Source organism: Choloepus didactylus, chromosome X (assembly GCF_015220235.1).
Source record: "Choloepus didactylus isolate mChoDid1 chromosome X, mChoDid1.pri, whole genome shotgun sequence".
NCBI classification, from domain to species: Eukaryota; Metazoa; Chordata; class Mammalia; order Pilosa; family Megalonychidae; genus Choloepus; species Choloepus didactylus.
In genome coordinates this window covers 149,308,834-149,336,302 of record NC_051334.1, presented here as the reverse complement: position 1 = coordinate 149,336,302, position 27,469 = coordinate 149,308,834, and the positions used below count along the sequence as shown (strand labels likewise).

General features: G+C 38.7%; 1 protein-coding gene and 1 pseudogene across 1 annotated transcript in view; both read right to left on the bottom strand.

The window, feature by feature from the left end:
- LOC119522392 (glutamate receptor 3) overlaps positions 1 to 27,469 on the bottom strand; it is a 348,722-nt gene that overhangs the window by 135,649 nt on the left and 185,604 nt on the right. The gene's annotated exons all lie outside the window — the stretch shown is intronic.
- On the bottom strand, positions 21,966 to 23,099 carry LOC119523272 (annotated as a pseudogene).

Here is a 27,469-nt window from a genome sequence, read left to right as displayed (position 1 = left end):
CTCAAAGGAATTTGTAAAAAAGGTGACGAGGCAGCCAACTCAATGGGAGAAAATATTTGGAAACCATGTATCTGACAAAAAACTGATATCTTGCATATGTAAAGAAATTGTACAACTCAATGGCAATAGTACAAACAGCCCACTTATAAAATGTGCAAAAGATATGAAAAGACATTTCTCTGAAGAGGAAATACAAATGGCTAAAAAATACATGAAGAAAATGTTCATCCTCTCTAGCTATAAGGAGATGCAAATCAAGACCACAATGAGATCTCATTTTACCCCATTAAAAATGGCTGCCATTAAACAAACAGGAAACTGCCAATACTGGAAAGGATGTGGAGAAATTGGGACACTTATTCATTGCTGGTGGGACTGTATAATGGTATAGCCACTCTGGAAGACAGTCTGGAATTTACTCAGAAAACTAGATATTGAGTTACCTCACGTTCTGGCAATTTCTCTTCTTTGTATATACCCAGATGATCTGAAAGCAGTGACATACACAGATATTTGCACACCAATGTTCATAGCAGCATTGTTCACAATTGCCAAGAGATGGAACAATCCAAATCTCCTTCAACAGTTGAGTGGATAAACAAAATATGGTACATACACACAATGGAATACTATGCGGCAGAAAGAAGGAATGAGGTCATGAAACATATGACAACATGAATGAACCTTGAAGACATAATGCTGAGTGAAATAAGCTAGAATAAAAAAGGAGAGATATTGTGTTACCACTAATGTGAACTTTGTGACAAGTGTAATATAAGTGTCTTATAATGTAGAATGTCAGGGACCTAGAATAGTCAGAAGCTAGTGAAGGGGGAATGATAATCTAATATGTATAAATGTGATAGTGAGGGTGATCTTGATGGTATGGGAATGGTCAGTTGTGACTATGGTTTGTTAATGGAATATAAATATCAGTATGCATTGAAGGTGAACATGTCTGTAAATGGTTGTTTAAAGGCATGTAATCCATGGAGTAGCACCACAAACCTAAATAAGTGTTAGCATGATATATTTATAAGGTATGACACTGGTACAAAGAGTTAACAACAGAGTGGAATATGGAAAAACTACCCATTACATATTAAAGACTATATTTAATTGGAATATCTTACCAACACTACACTAATACTAGGAATGAATAATTAGCAGCTGATAAGTGGTCTGGGATGTATTATGTTATGATAATTGTTTAAAGTTGAGAGTGATGATTGTACAGCTAACTGAAGATAATGTAGGAAACTGTTTATACTGGGATAGAATATATATTAAGTGAAGTTAGGAACCCACTACTTAATAAATCCAGCCCTTGACTTGAGACTTGCTCTTGTGAAACTTAGGGTTGTAAATGGGAGCTGAACCCTCCTATAATTATGCCTAAGAGGCACCTCTAGGGAACCTATTTTGTTGCCCAGATGTGGCCTTTCTCTCTCTAAGCCCAACTCTGCAAAAAAATTCATTAACCTCTCCCCCACAAGGGACATGACTCCCAGGGGAATGAATCTCCCTGGTGACATGGTATATGCACCCTAGAATGAGCCTGGCTCTGGCAGTGAAGGATTAAGAATGCCTACTTGACCAAAAGGGGGAAAAATGAAAGGTAGCTAACTGAGGTCACAGGGACTGAGAGACCCCAAATAGAGTCAAGAGGCTATCCTGGAGGTTTCTTTTATACAAGCTACAGCTAGACATCCCAAATATCCACAGAATACCATGCTCTTATCAAAAGTAGTTCCTGAATACCTACGTCCCTACCTGAGATTCTATAAAAGATTCAGTCACTAAGTTTTATCTTTCAGAAATTTAAATCCACCAGAGTGTTCCTATACCAGACAAGTCCTGAAACCCAGATGCAACAGCCTCTTTAAGATCAACAATCAGATGCAGCCCCCTTCTCTATACTGTTGACAACCCCTTTCAATATGAACAAGTTAGGGTGCTCACTGCCTAGACACCCCTGAAGATGGAGAAAGAGTTTAGGTGAGAGGAAAGGGTAGCAACAAACCAGAGAAGATTTAACAAAGGTCTATGAATATTGAAACTTTATATAATTATATATTTTTTGGATGCTGGGTTGTTGGAATGGCTGGAAGCAGGTAAATGTCATGGTTGAACTGTAGCCTATAGCATTCTTTGGGGTTTGCTTTATGTCTGCTCATTGAATTGTGCCTTGAAGTTTGTCACCTTTCTGAATATACCTTGCATTGCATAATAGGGAAGGGACTGATACTGTGGAACTGTAATCAATAACAGTTTTTGAAATTGCCTATATAACTGCTTGTTGAGCTATACATTGAGAGTTCACACATTTCTGTATGTATGTTATACTTTACAATAATGGAAATGGCTGAAGTTGTGGAACTGTGACCTATGACATTATTTGAAATTTGCTCTCTAACTACTTGTGAAACTACTTTGAAAGTTATCACTGTTATGTATATATGTTAAAGTTCACAATAAAAAAAGAAAAACAATTGGCAGAACTTATGGGAATCAAAGGCACAATAGAAGAGATGAAAAACACAATGGAAACATACAACAGCAGATTTGAGGAGGCAGAAGAAAGAATTCATGAACTAGAGGTCAGAACATCTCAAATCTTACATACACAAAAAATGCAGTTAGGGGAAAGAATGGAAATATGTGAGCAGGGTCCCAGAGAATTGAATGACAACATGAAGCACACAAATATACATGCCATGGGTGTCCCAGAAGGAGCAGAGAAGGAAAAAGGGACAGAAAGAATAATTCAGGAAATAATCACTGAAACTTTTCCATCTCTTATGAGAGACATAAAATTATAGATCTTAGAAGTGTAGTGGATGCCAATCAGAATAGCTCCCAGTAGACCTACTCCAAGACACTTACTGATCAGATTGTCCAATGTCAAAGACAGGGAATTCTGAAAGGAGCAAGAGAAAAGCAATCCATCACATACAAGGGAAGCTTGATAAGACTATGTGTGGATTTCACAGCAGAAACCATGTAGGTGAGCAGGTGGTGTTATGATATATTCAAGATACTGAAAGAGAAAAACTGCCAACTAAAATTTCTATATCCAGCAAAACTGTCCTTCTAAATGAGGGAGTGTTTAAAATATTTTCAGACAAACAGACACTGAGAGAGTTTGTGAACAAGAGACCTGCACTACAAGAAATACTAAAGGGAGCACTACAGGCAGATAGAAAAAGACAGGAGAGAGAGGTTTTAAGAAGAGCATAGAAATGAAGACTAGCAGTAAGAGTAAAAAAATAGAGAAAAAATTAAAATAAAATGTGACATATAAAATCCAAAAGGCAAAATGATAGACAGTAGACATTACATTGAGTGAAATTAGCCTGAAACAAAAGGACATATACTGTATGGTCTCATGAATATGAACTAACATTGATGAGGGAAATTTGAGAGTTAAAGTTGAGAAAACAGGATGTCAGGAGATAGAAAGAGGATAGAGATTGGGCATTTGATGCTAAAGGAGTACAGAATTTCAATAGGATTTATTGTATAGATACAGAGATGGATAGTACAATACTGTGTGATGGTAGCACAGTATTGTAAATACTCTGAACAAAGGTGAGTGTGAGTACAACTGGAAGAGAAAGACTAGTGGCATGCACACCACCAGAAGGAAAGATAGAAGGTAAAGATTGGGATTGTATAACTTAGCAAAACCTAGAGTGGTCAGTGATGGTAATTAAATGCACAAATATAAGAATGTTTTACATGAGGGAGAACAAATGAATGTCAACATTGCAAGGTTTTGAGAATTGAATGATATATGGGAAAAATGCAGTCAATGCAAACTAATGACTATAGTTAACAGTAAGATTGTAATGCACTTTCATTAGTTATAACAAAGGCAATATACCAAGGTTAAATATCTACAAGAGTGGGATATAGGGGAGTGGCATGGGATTCTTGGTCGTGTTGTTATTGTCTGACCTTGTATTTTATTTTATTTTTACTTTTTCTTCTATCATTTTTTTCTTCTTCATTTTTTCCTCCTCTTCCTCTTTGCAGAAGAAATGGAAATGTTTTCATATAGATTGCAGTGGTTAGTGCATAACTATGTGATTATACCTAGAATCATTGTTTGTTTACTTAGGAGGGATTATATGGTGTGTGCATAAATCTGTTTAAAAAAATAAGCAGAGTGATACAAGTGCTGGAGAAAATGTGGAGAGGGGGATGCATCTATTCATTGTTGGTGGGAAAGTATAATGGAGCAGCCCATCTGGAGGGCAATGTGGTAGTTCCACAGGAAGCTAAGTATGGGGTTGCTATATGGTCCTACAACCATGTCATTGGGTATATAATTTGAAGAACTGAGCGCAGGGACAGGAATGGACATTTGCACTTTTGTATTTATGGCAGTAGTATTCACAATTTTCAGTGGATGGAGGTGGCCTAAGGTTTCATCATCTACTAAATGGAATGGTGGAATGGTGATCTGTGGTGTATACATACAATGGAATATTGAGCAGCTGCAAGAAGAAAGGAAGTTGTGAGCTATGAAACTAGGTGAATGGACCTTGAGGACAGTCTGTTGAGTGAAATAAAGCCAGAAACGAAAAGACAAACATTACAAAACCTCACTATATGGACTAACTTTAATGTGCAATCTCTGAGAATTGAATCTGGGAGCATAGGTTATCATGGGGAGGCTAATTGTAAATATTCCTAGATTGTAAGCTCTTACAGCTATTGCATCTATTCATGAGTCGTAGCAGTTATTTATAAATTCTAAGATTCTGAGCTTTTTGTGTATAACTTGGTTGGTCCCTGGAACTTCAGGTATCTATGAGACACCTGAGACTCAGAGCCAGATTTCAGAAGCTATGATCATCAGCATTACCCCATACAGCAACTGATAAAAAGCTGAAAAAGAGATCAGACTTCAATTAGGGATATGAATGAAATGGACTTGGTTAGGACTAAGGTAAATCAAACTAAAGTGTAAAGGATGATATTGACTGCTTTTAAAAGCTTCAACTTCTGTGTGAGATGAAAGGAAGAGACGTTTATTTGGTGCAAAATCTATATTTTCTATAGCTCACTATAAAACTTAAATTGTAAGGTCAGTTTATTCAAACACCCTAATTACATGGAACCTTGAATAGCAGTGAGATCTGTTGGTTTGTGAAGCCCTAATACATCCCAGAGTAATTTGGACAGAGAATAAAAGTGTATTTGTAAAGCCCCCTTGAAACACTGAGAAAAAAATATAGAAATACTAACTTTTCCCACCTGGGGAATTAATGATCTTCTCACAAGCATTGGGGGCTACCAGTTTAGGAGGCAGAGCCCTTGATCTTGGGTCTTACCCTTATGAAGTTTATTACTGCAAAGGAGAGGCTAAGCCAACTTATAATTCTGCCTAAGAGTCACTGCCAAAGAACCTCTTTTGTTGCTTAGATGTGGCTTCTCTCTCTTTGCCAACTCTGTAGTTAAACTCACTGCCCTTCCCCCTATGTGGGACATGACTCCAAGGGCTGTAAATATCCCTGGCAACATGGGACATGACTCCTGGAGATGAGCCTGGACCCAGCATGGTATGATTGAGAAAGACTTCTTGACAAAAAGGGGGAAGAGAAATGAAACAAAGTTTCAGTGGCTGAGAGATTTCAAATTGAGGCAAGTCATCATTCTGGAGGTTATTCTCATGCATTATATAGCTATCCCTTTTAGTTCTTAGTGTATTAGAATAACGAGAAAGAAATACCTGAAACTGCTGAACTCCAATCCAGTATCCTTGATTCTTGAAGATGATCATTTAACTATACAGCTTATATAGTGTTACTGTGTGATTTTGGAAACCTTGTAGCTCACACTTCCTTTATCCAGTGTATGGACAGATGAGTAGAAAAATGAAGACAAAAAGTAAATGAATAATGGGGGATGCAGAGAGGATGGGTATAGGATGTTTTGGGTGTTCTTTTTTACTTTTATTTTTACTCTTATTTTTATTTTTTGGAGTAATGAAAATGTTCAAAAATTGATTATGGTGATGAATGCACAACTATATGATGATACTGTGAACAACTGATTTTACATTTTGTATGATAGTATGGTATATGAATATATATCAATAAAATTGCATTTTAAAAAACACAACCACACAGTAACCATGATTCGGAAAGAGATGTACATATGTGTGTGGGTATATATGTGTGTGTAGGGTTCCCACCCAGAAAAAAAGGTGCCTAGGCCAAGACTTAACTGACCACATGCTACAATCACAGTGTTCTACATAGGGAAGAATGAGGGATGGGGACAGGAAGTGAGGGAGGTGACAGCAGAGATTTGGCAGTGTCAGTCAGGAGGGTCTCTTCTCTGCACTGTGGAATGTTGCTCAGGAGCCTTGGGCTACCCTACTCTGACCATCACAACTGGACCTTCGTCTTATCCACAGTCATTTCAGGAGCTTGGAGGTATAGCTATTCCAGGCTTTCTCACTTGAATCTACAGAGGCCTTGGAGTAGAGAGAACACTAAGTAACACAGTCTATATTCCTTGTAGGCTTAGGCTACACAAATGTCTAGGGCACTGTTTCTCAAAGTGTACCCTGAATGGATCACCTGGGAAATCTGTGAAAATGTAAGCATCTGAGGTCTTCTTCAGAGAGTCTAATCAGGAGGTCTGTAGTGGGGCCATTGAATCTGAATTTTAATACTCATCCTAGGTGATTCTTGATTCACACTGACATTTAAGAACCATCAGTCTATCCTAGAATAAATGTACTTTGAAAAGATAAAAGCAGGACCTTAATGATGGGATCCTCATGAAAGGGGGTAGGAAGGGAGATATTGAGTCTAGGGGGTGCCTCCTTGGGGAACTCCCATGGGAAACCTATGGTGGGACTTAACAGGAGACAAACATAAGCTAACACGTATTGAGCATTTGCTGTGTACAATGTGTTGGATTAAGTGATTTCTTTATATGTTTTATCTTATTGAATCCTCAGAACAATCCTTTAAGGTAAGTGATATTATTAATTTTATCTTCCTTAGGATATTGAGGCATAGAAGTTACATCACTTGCCTCAGTTTCTCACAGTCAAAAAATTCAGATTTGTTTGACTCCAAAGCCCAGTCAGTAAGTGTTAGCATCTATAATAATACCTACTAATGATAAGAATTATTATTATTATTGTGAGATGGACAGCTCCCACCATGTACTCAATTCAACAAAGATTGAACACCTACTGTTTTTATGCATTATTTTCCAAGTAGGGAAGAAGCTGTGACCTGAATCTTTGGAAATTCTCCTTTGTTGCTAGGCATCCTGGGAATTTCCCTTTAGTTCTCATTAATTATTTCTCAAAGCTTTGGGCTTGGTTCATATGATCATAACTCCAATTTTCGATTCTCTATCAGCACATGACATGAATTGTCATTGTTTAATTGCAAACCGCACTTATGACAAATGTTGGGTAATCTGAACAAAAGCACAGGAAAAATAGAGGGAACCAAAGAGAGGAGGCTACCTGCCTTGAACAAGAGCCTGTATGAAGGTTTCTAGGACTCAGTCCCTGAAGCTCTGACAATGTATTTTGATACTAGTCTAAATGTAAATGAATGACCCCATCAAATCATAGACAGCTTGTCATAGTGCAGGTTATTTAGTTAGTTAATTAAAAGTCTAAGTGAGCTGGTGTGGCTCTGAACTGGGCTCTGAAGATAACCAAACCTGTGTTCTGACCAGGCATGTTAATTCAAAATAAGTGACCTCAATTGGGTAATGGCTACAAGTTCAAATTCAAGAATTGCTATAATTAGTCCCAGATGGATCTTTCAGTTGTTTTTCAGGAGATGAAGTGGGAGAGAAGAGAAATGTTCAAGCCCAAAGTAAAGGTTATGATACCTTTCAAAAGTAGGAGAGCTGATGCGAGCAGGGTATGATTAATGTTATACAACAATAGTTCCATTGCTGCCTCTCTAAATACATCCTTTTGGATTTGGTATATTAAATGGGTCTAGCTGTTTTGGAAATAAAGACTAGAATTCAGCAGTCTTAATCAAGTGGTCTTGGGCAAATTATTTAACCTTCTTATGTCTGCTCCTCATTTACATAATGGAGAATACACTATTCACCCTAGCAACCTCAGAGGATGAAAGGAGATAATTTGCACAATAGCTTTGAAAAAATAAGGAAAGTTCTATAAGACGGTATTTAGTCTTGCTTTAATTCAAGAAAGTTTCCTAAACAAAAGTATTTTATTTTAGAGTATAAGACTATGCTAGGTATGTGCCTTTTTTATTTTTCCCTTAGACTGAACCATAAACCAGATGCCTTCTGAGCCACACTTCTAAAAAGGTGAAAGGAAGCAGAGTGGGCAGTATGTTTAGCCCCATACCTGTGTGGTAGTATATGATATTCAAATTTCTTAGGAGGCATGCCACAGAGCTGAAAAATGGTTTTGGCCTTGTGGGCTTTGGGAAGAAGAAAGAGAGCACACCAATTTAGCATTCTTTATTTCAAAATCATATCCTTCTCCATTTATGATAATATAAATCCTTCACTAGAAATTAGGTGTTGACACAGCACTGTGGTATGAGGAAGTTAATGTAAGTCACACTGAGAGCACTTATTTTTTTATTTGAATGCTCTGGTTTCCCTTTAGTGGTTGGGTATATTCTAATTGCCCATATCTTCCCAAGCCTTAGAATTCAAAGGTAATATGAATTTGTACAATGTCAAAGCTGAAATAATAAAAAAAAATTCATAACCTACTACAAAGTCTTGGAAGACCAGAATTGGCCTTTTGGGAATGCACAAAATGACTGCATTTGAAACTGCTTTTCTTTCCCGATTCTGCATTTTAAAGGGGCTTGTATTCCAATACCCATTTGTATTCCCTTTAATGGAATATAAGCACCCAAAGCAGATATTTACAACCTATACTTACTGATGATATTCATAACTGTTGATCCTTCAATCTCAACCAAAATTCATTAAAGGAGCTTGCTTTTAAATCAGATTCTGGGCTCTGCCTTGTTGTATAAGCCAAGCAAATAATAGGGTTGTATCTCACAGAATTGTATTTCTATCTAAGGGCTGCACACTTTGCTGAAAAGAGCTTGAGGTCACAATGAACAAATAAACAAGTAAAAAGCCCTTGCCCCACATTCCTCTTCATCACTGGGAAATGCCCATCCAGCAGAGCACACATTTTTGCTATGATTTTGCAAAGGTTTAAGTCCTGGGATGAGCAATCATTTCTAGAAGTCTCCCTGGGGACCTCCTGTTGTGCCAGTGAGTAAAAGCCAAAACATGCAATGCATATAGGACTGGGAATTATTCTCCAAATGACAAATACCAGAACTTTTTTATTCCCTGAAAAAAATCAAGAAATTTATTTAATTCAGCAAATATTTATTGAGAACTTACTAGATAGAATGCTATTTTAGGTGCTGGTGTTACAGCAGTAATGAAACTGAAAAAACCCTGCCCTCATGAAGTCAATATTCTAGTTCAATTGTTGTCATTTCCTCCTGTGAATTCCTATATCATCTCTACCTTTCCACTGTCCCTCAGTCAATTAAATGTTTACCCAACTTATACCTATGTCCTTTCATCCCAATTAGACTATAAATCCTTGAGGGCAGGACTCAGTTTTTATATTTGCTACTATTTGGTGCATTCAGTAAAGTGCACCAAAAGCAGGCATTCAATGAATGTAGTTGATGAGAAATGAAAAGATCCCAAATACAGACAAGAAGGATGAAAAATGATAATAACTTCAAGTATTATCTTTCTGAGGTAGTATGCTTTCACATGAACAGACTTTTTTAACCTAAACACTAATTTCAGGGAGTTGGGTAGGAAGTGGGTTGGAGGTGAGAAGGCAGGTGATCTATTCAGGGGGACTAATATGTAGATGTCTATTTGATGTGGCACAAAAAGCATGGGCATTGGAGACAGCTGTGGATTTGAATCCTCGCTCTTTCACTCACCATTTGTGTGACCATTATGTCTGTCAGTCCCTCTTTCAGCACCTCAGTTTTTCATAAAAGGAAGAAGTAGTTTAATCCTTAAGCAGAATCTACTCATTTCAGATGCCATCTTACCTGTACTGTCTGGTGGAAAAATTCTGTTTCTTGAGGATCAAAAGTTCAGTTTATTTAAACAATGTAATTACATGGAAACTAGAATAGGGAGTGAGTTCTTGTTATTCTATATGGGCTAATGTAATACTCCAATACATCCCAGAATATTTTAGGCAGAAAGTAAAAAAGTATATGCAAAGTCTCCTTGAGGTACCAGGAACAGTATGGAACTATTGAACTTCCCCACTTTTCTTAAGCAACAGGTTCTCCCAATTTAATAAGGCAAGCCCTCAATCCAGAGGCTTGCCTTATGAAACTTATCTCTTCAATGGCAAAGCTAAACCTACTTATAACAATGCCTAAGAGTCACCCCCAGAAAACCTCTTTTGTTGCTCAGATGTGGCCTGTTTCTCTAAGCCAACTCTGCAAATTAACTCACTACCCTCCCCCCTACTTGGGACATGACTTCCAGGGATGTAAATCTCCCTGGCAGTGTGGGACATGATTCCCAGGGATGAGATGGGCCCTGGCATCATGGGATTGAGCATGTCTTTTTGACCAAAAGGGGGAAAAGAAATGTAACAAAATAAAGTCTCAGTGGCTAACAGATTTCAAATAGAGTTGAGAGGTCATTCTGGAGGTTATTCTTATGCATTATATACATATTCCTTTTTAGTTTCTAGTGTATTAGAATAGCTAGAAGGAAATAACCTGAAACTGTTGCATTGTAATGCAGTAGCCTTGATTCTCAATAATGATTTTATAACTAAATACTTTTATCACGTGACCGTGTGATTGTGAAAACCTTGTGACTGACACTCCGTGGATCCAGTGTATGGGTGTATAAATAATAAGATAAAGACAAAAGTATATGAATAATTTGGGAGTGTGCTGGTTTGAAGCTGTTATGTACCCCAGGAAAGACTATGTTTTTTAATGCAATCTTGTGGGGGCAGACTTATTATGGGTGGGATCTTTTGATTAGGTTGTTTCCATGGAGATGTGACTCACCCAACTGTGGGTGAGGTGAGACGTTTTGATTAGATTATTTCCATGGAGGTGTGGCCTTGCCCACTCAGGGTGGGTCTTGATTAGCTTACTGGAGTTCTTAAGAGAGCTCAGGGACTGACACAGATCCAGATGTTTGGAGATGCAGACAGAAAGACTTTGGAGATGGTAAACTAAGAGATGAAGCCCAGAGTTTGCCCTGGAGAAGCTAAGAGAAGACCCCCAGATGTTTAGAGAGAAATGCCCCAGAAGAACAAATCAGAGAGCTGAGGGAAGCTAAGAGAGACAAAACATCACAGACATTTTGGAGAAAGCCATTTTAAATGCAAACCAGGAGCAAAGGACCAGCAGACCCTGGCCACATGCCTTCCCAGCTGACAGAGGTGTTCCGGATACCATTGGCCTTCCTTCGGTGAAGGTATCCTCTTGTTGATGCCTTGGTTTGGACACTTGGTATGGCCTTAGAACTGTACATTTGTAACCTAATAAATCCCCTTTATAAAAGCCAATTCATTTCTAATATTTTTCATAATGGCAGCTTTAGCAAACTGGAACGGGGGGATAAGGGGTATGCAATGCTTTGGGTGTCTTGTTTATTTTTATTTTTATTTTTTTAATTTTTATTACTTTTTGTGGGGGGAGTAATGAAAATGTTCTAAAATTGGTTATGGTGATGACTACACAACTATATGATGACACTGTGAGCCACTGATTGTATACTTTGGATGGATTATATGGTGTGTGACTATATCTCAACAAAACTGCATTTTTTTAAAAAAGGTCATGATGAAAGATAGAACTGTGTCTGGCAAATATAACTTGTATTCTTATTGTTGTCAGGTTTCTATCATTCTGCTTTACAATAACTGAGTTATTATCAATTTCCTAATTGGCACCGCTTAATAGCATTCACCCTGACAAGTAAGTGGGACTTGTCATACATATGCAAACTAACTCTCCACCCCTTTCCATCAAACCAAATGAACTTGTATTGGGCCTTGAAGAATCAGCTTAATCAAATCATCTGAAGAAAGCTTTCTCTGATCTCCCAGTCAGGCTGAGTTAGGCATGCTTCTTCTGCATTCCCATAATGATCTGTGTTCCCCTCTGGTCCTGCACTCATAACACTAGACCATGATCACCTGTTACTTGGCTGCTCCCCTTCTAAATCATGAGCTCCTTGAGGGCTGGAACCATGTCTTATTTGTTTTTCACTTTTTCTTTAAAGTTTTTTTACTAGTTCTTATTAAGGACTACAGACATAGGCAGTATGAATAGGGATGCCATCTTGCCTTCAAGGAGGACTTGAAACCTTACATTTCAGCAGATCTGCTGGAAAGGATTGTCTATAAGAGGCTTTTGTTTCCTTTTTCCATGCTGTTAAGAAGATATATAAAGCCATTCACTTGTTTATCCCACTTCAAATATTATTCCTATTTAATAGATTCTATGAACAGGATATTTGAATAATGGGTCCATTTCAGTTTCCATAAAGGACCAAGTCTGAGCTAGTCCTCTTTATGCAAAGAATCTTTATTAGATATTTTGGGTTTTGTTGTAATGAGGTTGCATGCAGAACCATACCATTTTCTTGATTGTAATAAAGGGAAATTCATCTTCATCTGACAACTTTTGAGCAAAACAAATAATATGGAACTCATGAAAACACTTTTCAGACTGAACAACTTTCTCTACATTTGGAGAAACCATAACTTTCTAGTGACTCATAAATCCTCCAGTACCTGGACCATTATTAACATTGCTGTTGTTCTTTAAAAAAAACATGGTTTGTTTGCAGGAAATTGTCATACATGCATCCTTGACATGAGTTGAAAAGTGAAAGCATGAGTTGCAGGTCACTGGGTCATAAGGATCATAAGAGAAAGTATCTAGGATTTTATGTGCCTGGTCCTTTTGGGTTCCAGATCAATGTTGTAGTTTAGCGACCAGGGTGTTGCGGTGGAGGCTGCAGTGGAGGGCGTAACTGGAGAAGTATGCCATTGGGAAGTTTTCTGAAGTAAGAACTGTCCCCCAGTTAGAACTTCATCTTCAACAAGCACAGTGTGAGAAGTAGCCCATAACTCTTCTGGAAAAAGAGATGAACAGTATTCCCCGTCTTTGATGAAAGCAAATGCATGAAGACTCAGGGATGTGTCTGCTGCCAACTGTTATAGATGTGGCTAATGTAGACAAGCTAACTGCTCTGTTGGGAGATGCATTTTCCTGCCACTCCCTGCAACTCTGAGAGGCTTGGTGGCGGTTGCCATGGAAACCAATTGGTGAAGGGGCTTGGGTCAGAATTTGAAGGATTGTGCTGTGCTTGACTGGGTGAGACTGAAATTAAGCTAATATGTATAAAAACAAGGTGTGCTTCTTTCCCCTGCACCTTTGAGAAATTGGCAACAAAGTGGTCTGACAAGCAACAACTGATTTTTTATTGGCCAGGGAAGAGAGAGGAGGAACAATTTATTGAGTAGGAGGTTCTCAAGTTAAGCACAGGCAGTAGTTTTAAATAGGTCAAGAAAAGTGAAAAGAACTCTCAGAGCTGTTGAAGAGATAGGAATGATGGCAAGGTACTTAAGAGTGTTTACTAAGGAGCTTTCTATAGTACCCTCTTTTACTGCATTATCCATTGTCTCAATGTCCCTGGATCTTCATCTCTTAATCCAAGATGGTATTATTGATGTCCCCCCCTATTTTTGTTCTTCCCTCTTATTTACCTCTGCAAGTGTGTATCTTTTGGACAACATAATTTCAAGGTTCTGATTTTCAAATGTGTTTTCCCCAATTATTCCTTTTGTGTGCCCCCATTCTTAAGATTGACAGGCACATTTTCTGCCAATGCTAAACTCTGGAAGGGACGCCACCCATCCTGCCTCTTTCCTCCCTAATAATACAGTTATACATAGAGCTAGGACTCCTACTGTTGGAACAATTAAAGGCATGAAAACAATTTAAGTTAGACAACTTAAAGTTGGAATACAATACCCTTTTTATGATCATTGATGATGGCCAGAGCTCTTTGACCTACACAACTTTAATCAAAGCATTCTTTTGGTGGCACTCACCAATCAAAACCTTTAAGATGATCATGGTAAAGTAACATCATGCTGTTATAGACAAACATGAAAGCTCCAAATGTCTAGAGAACATGTTCTAACCACTTTTCACAGGCTGGATGGAGGTGTTCTAATGAGCTCTTCTGCCATATCAGTCTCCCACTCTTGAGACAGGCCTCAGATTATAGAAGAGCTTAAATGCTTTTTGAGTTTTCAGGCTCAGTGACCACATGCTTCTTTCCTTATTCATTTTCTCCCCTTAAGAAATGAGATACATTATAATTAATATATATAATTAATTAATTAAAATGCTTGGTATTTGTAGAATTGCCCTCTCTGAGCATCTTTGAATACCTTCAAGAAATTGTCTGATTCATCCTATTATCCTAGCAAGGCAGGGAAAGATTTTTATATTTTATAGCTGAAGTTGCCAAGATGATGAAAATTGAGGTAGTTGTGCAAGATCATACAGTGATCTTGAGATAGATCTCATCCAGATTTCTAGTCTTTGAACAAGTACTGGATTACTTCAGAAGATATTTGGTTAATTGCTGTTCTTTTTGGGGGTGTTGATGTTGGTGGTGCATGTATATTTGGGAAGCAGTTTCATTGTAAATATTTATATATATAAGTTTAGAGAGAAAATAGTGGCGTCTGGCTACTAAGCTCTTCCACTTAGCTCCACCCCTAGTGACATGACACTAATCGTTACCAATCTCCTCAAGCAATGGCACTGGCCCCTGGAATGCTGACCCTCATCTATCAATTTGTTATAACCTTTGGTCATAGACAGTTTGGTCCTGTGAAATCTGGACTGAAGGGAAATTGCTGTCACAGGGATGGGATTAATTTGACTGGAAGACCAGGTGATGGAGTGGTAACAATGGCATCAAATGGGTCCAGGGCTCTTTCCCACACTCAGTTTCATTGAAGTCCAGACCTTGGCATGGATCAATCAATGACTTTTTCCATTCAGTGTTAGCTCAGTAAGGAATTTGAGTCTACACATTCTATTTTAGTTTTTGTTACTGCTCTCATTTTGCATTTGCTTGGTATCCCTTTGTAGGGAGACCAGAGGTCTAAATCATTTTTAAAATAAGGCTCCTGTGGCAATATGAGCTTGAACAATAACTAGCTTTGGTGTTGCTGTTTTAAACAGTGGTTCTTGCAGGCCTTATGGAACTGTTTGTAACAGCATCTGTTAGAATCTAGGCTGGGACTCCTGTAATCATACTGCTATGTGATGAACCATCTAACTGCTATATTTTTCTTGCTCTTAATCTGGGGAAATTTCCTAATAAAGCTGGATGATGATTTAAAAAATCCTTAATGTTTACAAGCCAGTAATTCTAATCCATAGGACTTCATCAACCCCTCAGTGCCTGCAAAGGCTTACCCACCATGCTCACAGTATAAACCACAAAAAGGAACAGGTGTCAGTGTGTTTTCTCCCCATGCCAACTAAGAATATATTCATTGCCTGTGAAGGGATAACAAGTATTTAAATATATATATGTGTATATTTTAAAGAACAGTCCTGAGGTCTCACTTGATTTAAGTGTTGGGATTAACTCAAAATGAAGGGAATATATGCATTGGTTTTGTTTCTCCAACTTAATTGATTCATAATTTTATAATTTTGGAATAAGGTATAACCAGCCATAATCCTAAAATGTTGGTGTTAATGGATGAGACAGAAGGTCTGTTGATAAATCTTACTACAATCCACTGTATGTTGTTATGTGCAAAGGAAATCTGAGCAGGAAAATAACAGTGGATATGGATGTAAAGAAGAACTTCAGATGGGCTTGTGTTGTGATGGGCTTGTTAATCAGAATCCAACTTCCAGAAGCCTTTAATTAATAGGAACTTTCCCAGGTATTTTCCAGATATTTTAAGCGCTGATGCAATATTTATATATATGTATGTGGCAAGGCTTTGATCAACCAGAAAATACTAATGATGGGGACATTTATTGCTCTGCGCTCTAAGGATAGAGGTAAATGACTAACTTCCAGGCTGTATGCTGGCCTTAGGGCATATTATCTAAATCTGCCCCATCATTTCTGACTCAGAGTCTAAGCAAAGCTCACTTATGTTGAGGCTTGCAAGATTTTTCAGTCAGCAAAGAAACATTCAATGATGGTCCTTAGCCTGGCAATCTGAGAAAGCAGGAAAGTTGATGCACACATTTTTAGATACTTATCATGCTCTGCCTTCCAGAATTATTGCATTGCCTTATCTCCCCTACTAGACTGCAAGCTTTGTGAGCATAGAAGCCATGCTATCCTTTTTCCTCAGCACATCTAGCACTGGCTAAAGCAAAATGGGTTGGAACTCAATCAGTATTTCTTGAATTGAATTTCCTACCTTGTTTTTCATAGCACTAGTATTCACAGCCTGTTGGAACTGGAAAGGACAATCGTATTTAGCACATTCATTTTACACTTTAGGAAATGGAGGCTCAGAGAGGTTAAGAGATTTTTTGAAACATACTGCCAGGAGCTAGAATCCAGGTATCCGGCCTCAAGGTTTCTGAACTCTGCTTTATAACACTCCTGGGTGTCCTCAATCATCCCAAGTACTCTCATGAGGGTCTCTAATGAAAATTAATTTGAATTTGTGTTTATTTTAAAAATAAAACCCCCAAACCTTACAGCAAATAATCAAGTAAATAGTGAGGTATCACAAATTTTAAAAAATCAGGATGGGAGGCTGTTGGTTGAGCAGAAGCATTTTATTTTTGAGACCATACCTCTATCATCTGAAATAAATGTCTTGTTGTTTCAAAGCAATGATCTTGAATGAGTTTTTCTGTTTGTTTTCCCAGAGGGGATTTGCTTCTAAATAGTCATAAAGCTAGTCTAGCCAGTCTAGTGTGAAGTATGACCAGGGAATCAGGTGATTTTTTTTAATTTGCCAAAGATAAAATCCTTAAATATATACTACTGATGTCTGTTATTAACTCTTAGGATAAATACGTACATATTTTAGGGAACAAGTTTATTTAAAGCTGTCAGAATCTCCTAACATGTTGAAGGTGTTTATTGCAAGTAAAGTCCCATTCACTTAGGGCCTGGAGGACACCAGGCTGAGTTTAAGAAAAACCTTGTTTGTGGTGAACTCTTTAAGAAATCTAATCATGGGACTTACTTTTGGGACACTGTTCTGTGATTTTGGGGTGCATCTTTGCTTCAAAATAGTTAGTACAGTGATCTATTAAATATTAAGTAAGAGCATCAAATCACTGTGACTGACTTGGTAACAAAAAGGATCCCTGAAAAGGATGAATCAGGCAGCCAATTTATAAAGAGCAACCTAAGAATGGTTGGAGATAGGGAAAGAAAGCAAAAAACTTAGTAAGCTGCAGTAAGAGGCACAAGAAGGCTAATGAGTATGTTGGTTATGTATTAATCCACATCTAGAAGCTTGCCCATTAAGAGAATGGAAAGCAAGAAAAGCAAAGAGGAAATGGGGCCTTTTCTTTTACATCTAGACCTTAATGTGTACCTGGAAGATAATGAAGAGCCATCATAGGTCTTAGAAACACGTTGACCTTAAATTTTATGATTAATTTACTCATATACAAAAATAAGCTCTAGGCTTTTCTAATGATTTTTATTCTTCCAACACTTATGTATCTAGGCTTTATTATATTCTTTGCATTTGTTGAGATGCTGCTCTGTAACTTGGATTGATGTTGCTAGGAACCATTACAATAAAAAAAATGAAGAGAGAAATTTTTATTTCTCCCAATGGTGCTTGGTATAGCACTCTGAATATAAGCCCTTGTGTGATGCTTAAGTTGTCTGGGAAGTTTTCCATGTAAATTACAATGCCCATTCTAGAGATCTGACCCATCTTCTTTCCTTCTTCATAAACTACCCCTTGAGTATGCAGTAATTTCTTAGATAGTTAAGCAATTACTCTTCCACTCCAAGAGTTCCCATTCTGTGTAGCTCTTGTTTTTCTCTCATGGGGGTTTGGCCGTAGATTGTCCTTTGAAATCCAGGTACATAATATCAGCCAAACTCCTTACCTCTCTTTGCATTTCAAGACTGTGAAAGATTTCTCACCAGCCTACCAGTAGACACAAGCTGGTAAAGAAATGGCATTTTGCTTTGATTCAAGGTGACTCCAGTGTAGCTGCACTGTCTCTTGTCTAGTACTCAGTTCACCATATAGTTTGAATGTCAAGGAGAACACAGACTAAGTGTGAAGTATTGAACTACTACTATATGGTGGTGGAAGAATATTTAACTCTCAGCTTATAACCATGCCTTTGAAAGTAGGTCTCTAGAAGAACTTGGGAATTCTAAGTATAGAGAGTCTTTCTTAGACAAACTCTAGTGTTGAAATGAATCTCACCAAACATAGTGCTTAGGGGTAGACTGTGGCAGTGGGCATGGAGTGGGGAGGAGGAGAAATTTGAGTAGTTTACTTCCCTATCCCTGTCCCTCCAAACTTAAAATTTATCCTAACCATGTCCCTTGACCATCTTCTTTTTCAGATTTTGGGCAAAGTGAAAGAAAATATTTATGAAATAAAAGAAAATATATGAGAGTATCAGGAAAGTTTTCTGGAGCAGCCTGCACCCACTCCTGAGAAGTAAGAGAACTAGGATAAAGCCTTCCAAAAGAGTGATGGAGGAGCACTGCCCTCTACCCTAGTTCTACTGGAAACTTGTTAACTTCCCATAGCATATAAACTAGTCAGGGAGAGATTCTATTACTGTGATAAAGCACTCTCCTCACCTTGGCCTCACTAAGCAAATATCATGCAGGTGAATAGAAGAGCTACAATTAAACTGAGACTAGAAAATTGAGAAAAACATACTCCATAGAAATAAACTATATATTTTGGAAGGGGCATTCACATTGTTAGGCCATGGGAGATATAGGCAAGTAAGAGCAGACTTTTCCCTAACATTTTTGTGGCCCAGGTAAGAGTACAAATGGAGGACCACATACTGTAGGTCTCGGTATTAAAAAGTTCTAAAACAAGATGTACCTTGCCCTGGCCTGGGTACCCAGCCAGGACCCTGCTGTCTACTCCCTTGAAATCGACCTGCAGGCTAAAAGAGTAAGGCTCTCCTCCAGGCCAGCCCTATAGCTAATGAGGTGCATGAATCTGTTGGGGCAGGGCAGGGTGGAAGCTGGGCCCAGGGCTCAGGACACCTGGGTAGTGACCGGAACCTCCTGAACTTAGGATGGGGTGGACCTATCAATTTCTCCAATAAGCCACAGGCAGTAATTTCACCTCTGTTATAGTTCACTTTTCTGAAACACGGTTGCTGGGAAATTCTATGTGCCTTCCAAAACTATATCATTCAAGTAGTGCAGAGGGAGGGAGTGCAGTTATCTGGGGAAGCTGATCTGCTAAGACCCTACACTTTGAGTGATTTGGAACAGCCAATTTTAAACAAAATTATCCACGTTTTCTCTTGTTTCATAAGACAGAAGCTGTCATTTTCTCCTCCACTGCCACTCCCCTAAACCCCCTCCCTGCATGCTATGTGCTCTGGTCTGGGGAGCTCAGTTCGGCTTTACATGTCTTTTATGGATTGAACTGTGTCCACCCAAAAGATATGTTCAAGTCCTAACCTCCGATCTTGTGATCTTTCCTATATGGAAGTAGGATTTTTAGAGATGCTTTTTAAGATGAGGCCAAACTGGATTATGATAGACATTAATCCAATATGAACAGTGTCCTTATAAGGATAGGAAATTTGGACACAGACAGACAGAAGACAACCACATGACAGAGGCAGAGATTGAGTTATGTCACAAACCAAAGCATGTCACGCCTAGCTGGAAAGCCACTGTCATAACCCTACAGACTTCAGAGGAAACATTGTCCTGCTGACACACTGGTTCAGACGGCTGGCCTCCAGAACTGTGAGACAGTCTATTTCTGTTGTTTTAAGCCACCCAATTTGTTACGGCAGCCCTAGCAAACTAAGACAGTGTTCCTCTACCTTTTATCCCTGATGCTCAATGCACTCTGATGCTTGGCCTTTCAAAAAATCCTCAAGACAAAAAAATGTTATGCTCAGGGTTTTTTATACCAAGAGCTCTCTAAAGCACGGAGCTCAAGGCAAAGGCCCATCTCACTGGATCTAAGGGTGATACTGAGAGAGAGGGAGGGATATGTCCCTTGGAACACTGCTGCTCAAGTCTAGAAGACCCAAAAAAATAAGCACCCACCACAAATACTTAACCTCTGGATATTTATGTTTTCTTAGGACCAGTCCTATTTTATGCTTGGTTTTCTGAGAGTTGATGAAAGAAAGGGGAGCTGTACCTACCAGACTTTGCCAGTTGCATTCAGGTTACCCTCCAAAATGGGAAGAAGGAAATGGACAATACCTACAGCAGTTTTGGGTAGAACAATGGAGGTTGTGATTCTTTACCTGAGGAGAAATGCATGCAGATGGGAATGCTAGTTAAATATACATATGACTCTGAGAAGTACCCCTCACAATTTATTCCTGTCCTTGTGGGGCCCATTCCATAGTCAAATTGTTTTGGCATTATGAATAAATAAACCTGTTTGTCATAAATGAGCTCTTCACCAACAGGTAGGTGTGAGGGGCATACTTTCAATTTCATGTGTTAATGGGATATGGCTTCTCATCAAGTGAGGAAAATATCTGTGAAATGGTTGTTGCATAAACAAAGCTGCTCCAGGCCTCATCAGGATGCTTATCTCTTATAACCTCTGACTGAATCTACTCCCATTGAAAAGCTCAGTCAGACACAAGGTCGATTGGTGCACCAACTAACAGCATGGCATCTTCAGTCATCAGATTCCCCTGGTTCAAATTCTATTTCCACCAATTATTAGATGTATGATTTTCTCCAAGTCTCAATTTCCTCAACTGTATAATAGGAAGACTATTTCCAACTACCTTATAGAGATAATGTGAGGATCAACTCACATGAGATATATAAACACACACATATACACTTAAAATAGTATCTGGAACATAGTACGCACATAGTACGCACATAGTACATATTCATTATTAAAGATGCCCAGTTAGCATATGTGGCTCAAGGTTTAGTACCTATGCTAGGTTGAATTATATACCCCAGAAAGAAACATGTTCTTAATCTTAATCCATTCCTGTGGGTGTGAACCCATTGTATGTAGGGCCATTTTTTCCCACAGGTATAATGTGTTTGATAAGTTTACCCCCAGCAGTTCCTTTTTACAGCACCCAATATTCCTTTGAAATACCAGATAGATATGGCAGTGGCTAACAGTAAATTTCAGACCTCTCAGAGTGTAAAAGTTTAGGTTTTCTGACCATTCTGTATTGCATTGGCACTTGTCCAGAATTGGAACCTCCCCACACTCAGGGAACTTTAAATGTACCAGTCAAAAAAGCTTTTTCCCCTTCAAGGGGAAGAAAGAAAGTCACTCCTCAAATCCAGCAGATCTGGCTGGAAGGTCTTTCCAACTGTTCCGTGTCTTCAGGCTCATTTTTTTGAAGTGGAGTAAGAGACCAAACGGGAACAATTCCTTTACCCCCATATGTGATGTATGTGCTTCACAGAAAAAACACAAAAATAACAAATCCACAAATTACAACAGCTAGATTTACAAAATCTATTCATCCAAGGGTGGTGGAAAGCAGGAAGGGGAGGTAGGAGGGTAAATGGCACAGGGAGAAAAACAAAATATTCAAATCATTCCAGACACAGGGGCTGACAAATGCTAGAAAATAGCTGCAGAAAAACCTGTGGTCCTTTCAGACTCACGGTGGTGTTAAAAATCCACAAATTGATTCTGCCTTATGTGCACCAGAGACAAAATTTCCAATTCCTCAGAGGGAAGGAAATATGCAGAGGGCCCTTGGCATAATGGGTCCTGCCTTCCCTGGGTAGGGGAAGGTAAACAGGGAAAAGATCTGCCACAGCCTCCTTCCAAACCCACCCACCGACTTAGGATGGCAGGAGATTAAGTGGTCTGTAGCAGCCTTCAGTTTGGCAGGTGATGGATGAGGTAAAGAGAACATTGAAAAGGTTGAGCTACTCAGGGCTGATTGCAGATAGACTGTTTTGTGGAAGAGTCTATTGCTTAAAAAGACAACCAAGGAAAAAAGGTGCAACTGGAAAAGGTATGCTTTGCCAGGGGTCTTTGCTTCATTGGCGCTGATAATGAATAAAGGAAAGAAGATAGAGAAGAGGCAGCCACTGATAATGTATGAGAAAAGCGAAGGGCAAATCAAACCCAAAGTAGTAAGGACAGTTCCTTTCTATATTTGACAACTGCTGGTACATTTCAATTCTTTTACTGAACCAGCGATATTCGAAGCAGTAAAGTACAGAGATGGGACATATGCAAAAGACTAACCAGCTGACCAATGACATGGATGGGAAAGAGACTCACAGACATCCCCTGGATGAGGAAAAGAGCCTGCAGCAAAAGGTTGAAGAGCATGTCAGCAATTATTTTGCTGACACTAGGGAATGGATGAGGCTTTCTCCCTCATACCTCACATGCCAGTTCAGCTATATACTGAAACCAAATGGCATTGACAACTTTGCTAAGCACAAACAGGGGGTGCTCCCAAAGAGCACTGAAAATTGACGTAAGGAAGAATTCCAGCCACTACCAAACATCTCCATGTAGCGATGGATCACCAGTAATTTGTGCTGTTGCTGACTGAAGCACAGGAATAAACACTCAATAAAGCAAGAGGAGACTGAACCAGAATACTCCACCATTCCAAGTGCAGCACTGGAAAATTCTACTAGCAATAAGTAGTTCACTCTCATGCTTCTACTCTATGCTCTGGGCTCTCCACTGGGCCAAGACACTACTTGCTCTTCTCTGCCACTGCTCCACTGTTTTGCTGAATTTGAGCATCTGGCTTTGAGACAGTACAAATGCCCCAGATGGAGTCTTTGATTACCCTGCCAAGGTCCCAGAGAAAGGTTTTGACACTGTCAGCCATCTCTTCACCACCCAAATTACCAACTACACAGAGGAGAGAGAAACACCCCAAAATCTATCATTGCGAAGGACCCAGTAGCTCACTGTCCAGGCTCCAGCCCTGGCCTGGCCCCTGGCCCACTGTAGGTTTGCTCTGCTTGGTGCCCAGCCACCTGCTCCCACCAGGGCTCTCCCAGGGCCAGGGCCACTGCACCCACCAAATAGGGCCTTTTGATGATGTTATTTTTAGTTAAGTGTGGTCAAACTGAATGAGGTTTTTTTCCTTAATCCTGTTACTGGAGGATTTATGAAGAGAAAGCCACATGGAGGGGCAGAAGCTGGAAGTCAATGGATCCAGGGAGAGAAAGGAGAAGACATCACCCGTGCATTGCCATGTGTCAGAAAAACCAAGGACCAAGGATTGCTAGTAGCCAGCCCCAGATCACCAGTTTTCAGGGAGAAAGCATCACCTTGCTGATGCCTCAAATGTGGACTTCTCCTGGCCTCAAAACTGTGAGCAAATAAATTCTTGCTGTTTAAGTCAACAAATTTTGTGGTATATGTGATTGCAGCTGGGAAACTATGACAGTACCATTAATTAAGTCATACTGAAAATCTGCTTAATCGTGAGATAGTCCTTGAGCCCATCAATCAATATGTGACTCCCAGTGCTCCATTGGAGAAAAAACAGATAGGTCTTCTAACATCTTGAACTCATATTTTGTGAGATGTGAGCATACCTCAAGTCTTAAACTTCACTCTCATGGCATGACTTTAGATTGAACTGATATCTTGGAAGAGTCATGAGGACCCTTCCTAAGCAATTGTCCTTAAATAACTAATTTTCATAAGCATGAAGACTTACCACTCATGAGCAAATAGCTATTGAGTACCTACAGCATGTCTAGAACTGGGGTAGGTGCTTTCCACATATTGTCTCGATACAACATCCAAGAAAGGAAGATAGAGGAACAGTCTTTTAAGGTGAGAAAATTGAGCCTCAGAGAAACTGTCATTTTCCCCAATGCCATACAACAGAGAAGTGATGGTGCTAGGATTTGAAGTCATGCCTATTGAACCCCAAAGCTTGTGTTATTCCAACTATATCATAAATAAGATATTCCAAAAAGGACGGATGCTAACCAAACTGGCTTATGAACTGGAAAGTCAGCCAAATGTTCTAGAAGGAACATTGAGAGCAAGGGCTAGAACAAAGGGGGACAAACAAAGGGGGAGAGTAGTTGGACAGCACTACTATCTCCTGAGTGGGGGATGAGGTGTGGAGCAGGTACAAGACTTTAACAATTTTGCTTCATCTATCCCAGGTCTAGCTGTTGGAAACAGTGTTCTGGTGGCTGCAACTGCTATACATATTTTGGAGTGAGCACTATTTCCTTTGTGCTACAGCCTAATACTTTTTAGAAGGGCCCCCAATATTGTTAATCTTGCTTAACTTGTTATCTTTTAGAAACCTGACCTACTAATTTAGGTGTTTGATCTTTTAAAACTACTCTCCTTGGAGTGACATTCAGAGTTCCTCAAATGATAGGAACTTCAGGATTGACTTGTTTCAGAACCTTACTGTTTAGAAGCACTACTTTCACATCAACCATGATGAGGTGATTTTAGCCTGGAAAATCTCCAGGGTAAATCATATATTCTTTAATTTTCCAGGGTAGCATATTGAAACATATTGGTTTGGGCCCATTAAATTAGCATATGCTATGATTTAGCTGGAGCTGTGCTGAGATTTACCTTCAAATTATTGATGAAAAAAATAGCAAGATGGTAAAGACTGAAGGCAAGATGTTTAAACCTCTTTAAGGGAGCAACTCTTTAGATATCCAATGGATAGGCAAATTAGGAAAACACTTATTTATTCATTAAAATAAGTCTTCTATAAGGATCTTTATTTGTCAACACACAGGATTAACTTAGACAGTTTATATACTCTTGAAAATAATCATAAAAATATTCTAGATCTGACTTTTCACTAATTCAGAATGGTCTCCCTTTTATGTAATCTGAACTGGTGAGATTTTACTTTTTCTAGTTTCCTCTCTCCTTTATAATGCATCCATTCTAATTCAGACTGTCTCTCTAATCTATGTCATTAGGCATGCAAAACAGTTGGTCAGTGCCCTCTTTATGATAACTCTTAATACTTGAGGATGTTGATTAAACTGCCTCTTGGCTCCTTTTCACCAGGCTAACAACCCCAACTCGTAGGCCCTATTTTCTAATGCTTTAATATTTTTTTTGCTGCTCTTCTCTAGATCTTCTCCAATTGCTTTGCAACTGTTTTAAGATGTAAACCAATAAGCAGGCCTAATCTAGGGCATGGTGTTAACTAAGTATTTCATGAATACTTAGAAATTAAGAGAGATTGTGGAGTACAGGGGAAAGAACACTAAACTAGGAGTCAGAAGATCTGAATTTTGTCCTGGTTCTGCCACTTACTGGGATTGAGCAGACATCCACCTTTGGACAAGTCATCTAAATTTCTCTGAACCTCAATTTCATCATCTGTAAATCTGGGATAAACACATCTGCTCTGCCACCTCCCATAGTGAGATTTAAATGAGATAATCTATGTGACAAGTTTGTTAGCATCAAAGCACTATACAAACACTATGTGTCAGCCACCTTTCTAAATGCTTTGCAAATATTAACTCTTTAAGGGACAATTATTATTCTTATTTTAAAAAAAGGAAATGGAGGCAGAGAAAGGTTAAGTAACTTGCCCCAGGTCACGCATATTGTCTCCAGACTCCACGCTCTGAACTGCTATGCTATGTTGCCTCTTCAAATAAACCTAAAGGTCCAATATAGCCATATGATTTTATGGGGTCTGACTTTCAAAAAAAGTCTATAGGTATATCCTACTGGGCTGAAAGATCTATTCAGTCATGGGTAGATAACTCAGTGAAAGGCAACATTTTCAAAGGTTGTTTAGATTGGTCATTGAATTAAGGAAGCTGTCCACTAGTGAGGAGAGCATCATGAGCATAATATAGTAGTAGGAAATGCTATATTGGGTAAGATAAATGGTTCCTTCACCCCAGTACACCTAAACCTTCCTATAGAAAATGCTCTTGATTCTTGGATTCAGGATCTACAGTTTCTAAATATTCTTTCTGAGCCCTGACAACCCTTATGGTTTCAACCATTTCTAGTTCTGTCCTTTTCTATGTTACTTCTTGTAGCTGTGAGTGTTATATACCTTCCTTGTAGACTGATTGTTAAAGAGAGGTATTAAAGGTAGATTAGTACCCAGTTGAGGCTTTTTCTTTGCTGTAGTCTGAAGGTTTTAAATAGTTTTAAAAAAGAGTATTGGAAAGGAATGTTGAGAGACTCTTGAATTACCTTGTAAGTGTTTAAACATTCACAGGGAAAATTAGAACCTGTATCATGGAAATGGGGACGTTGTGTTATATAAAACAATATTGAAGACCTGCCTTATATTTGAAAAGTTGTATCATATGGAAGGTCTTTTCATTAACAATTATTTATATAGGGTACAATGCAAACTTACTTGATGCCCAAATCTGATCTATAGAAACAGTGGTTCAGTGGTGTAACAGTCTCTTCTACCTTGGATAGTGGCATGAAAGAACATTTTGTGAGAGACCTTGGAAGTTTCCTTCCATGAAAATAACTCAAACAAAATTAAAAATAGTCTTGGAAGATGGGCACATGTCTTGGGAGACCATGACATTGATTATCATTCTAACTAGGATCTGTACAGATTTGAATCATAAGTTTGTCAAAAGAATAGTTAGGAACCAGAGAGAAAACTGATACTTTGGTATCTTAGTATGCAATTTTTTTCTAAAAATATTTCTTTAAAGAAACATCTTGGTGAAGTTTCTTTAAATTTAGATCATTGTTTAATGAGAAATATGTTTATATAAAGAAATTATGGCAAATTCATGAAGTCACCTGAATAGGCTTGAGCTGAGTCACCATCTTAATCTTTGTGGAAAGGTACACTTTAATCTTTTTTGGAAAGGTATACTTTAACAGTCACATCATGTAGCTGCAGCCACCTTTGTGCCTCCCGATGGAAGCATAGCAAATTTGCACTGGGACTTACTGAAATACGTAACTCAATATTCACCCATCCTCGTGCTTTTCCTTCCTTCCATTGATCACTCATCCATTCATCCATACATCTGTTCATCCATCCATTTCTATATTCCAGGTACTGTGTTGTACACTGGAGATACAACAGTGAACAAGACAAAACATGACTTACCTCATTGAACTTAAAGCCTAATAGAAACTGCTTAAATAGTAGAGGAAACAATCATGATTTGATAGTTTTATGACAATTTTTGAAAGAGAGAAAAAGAATAAACGAAATCAACTCTTGAGCCTTATGTGAGGTTG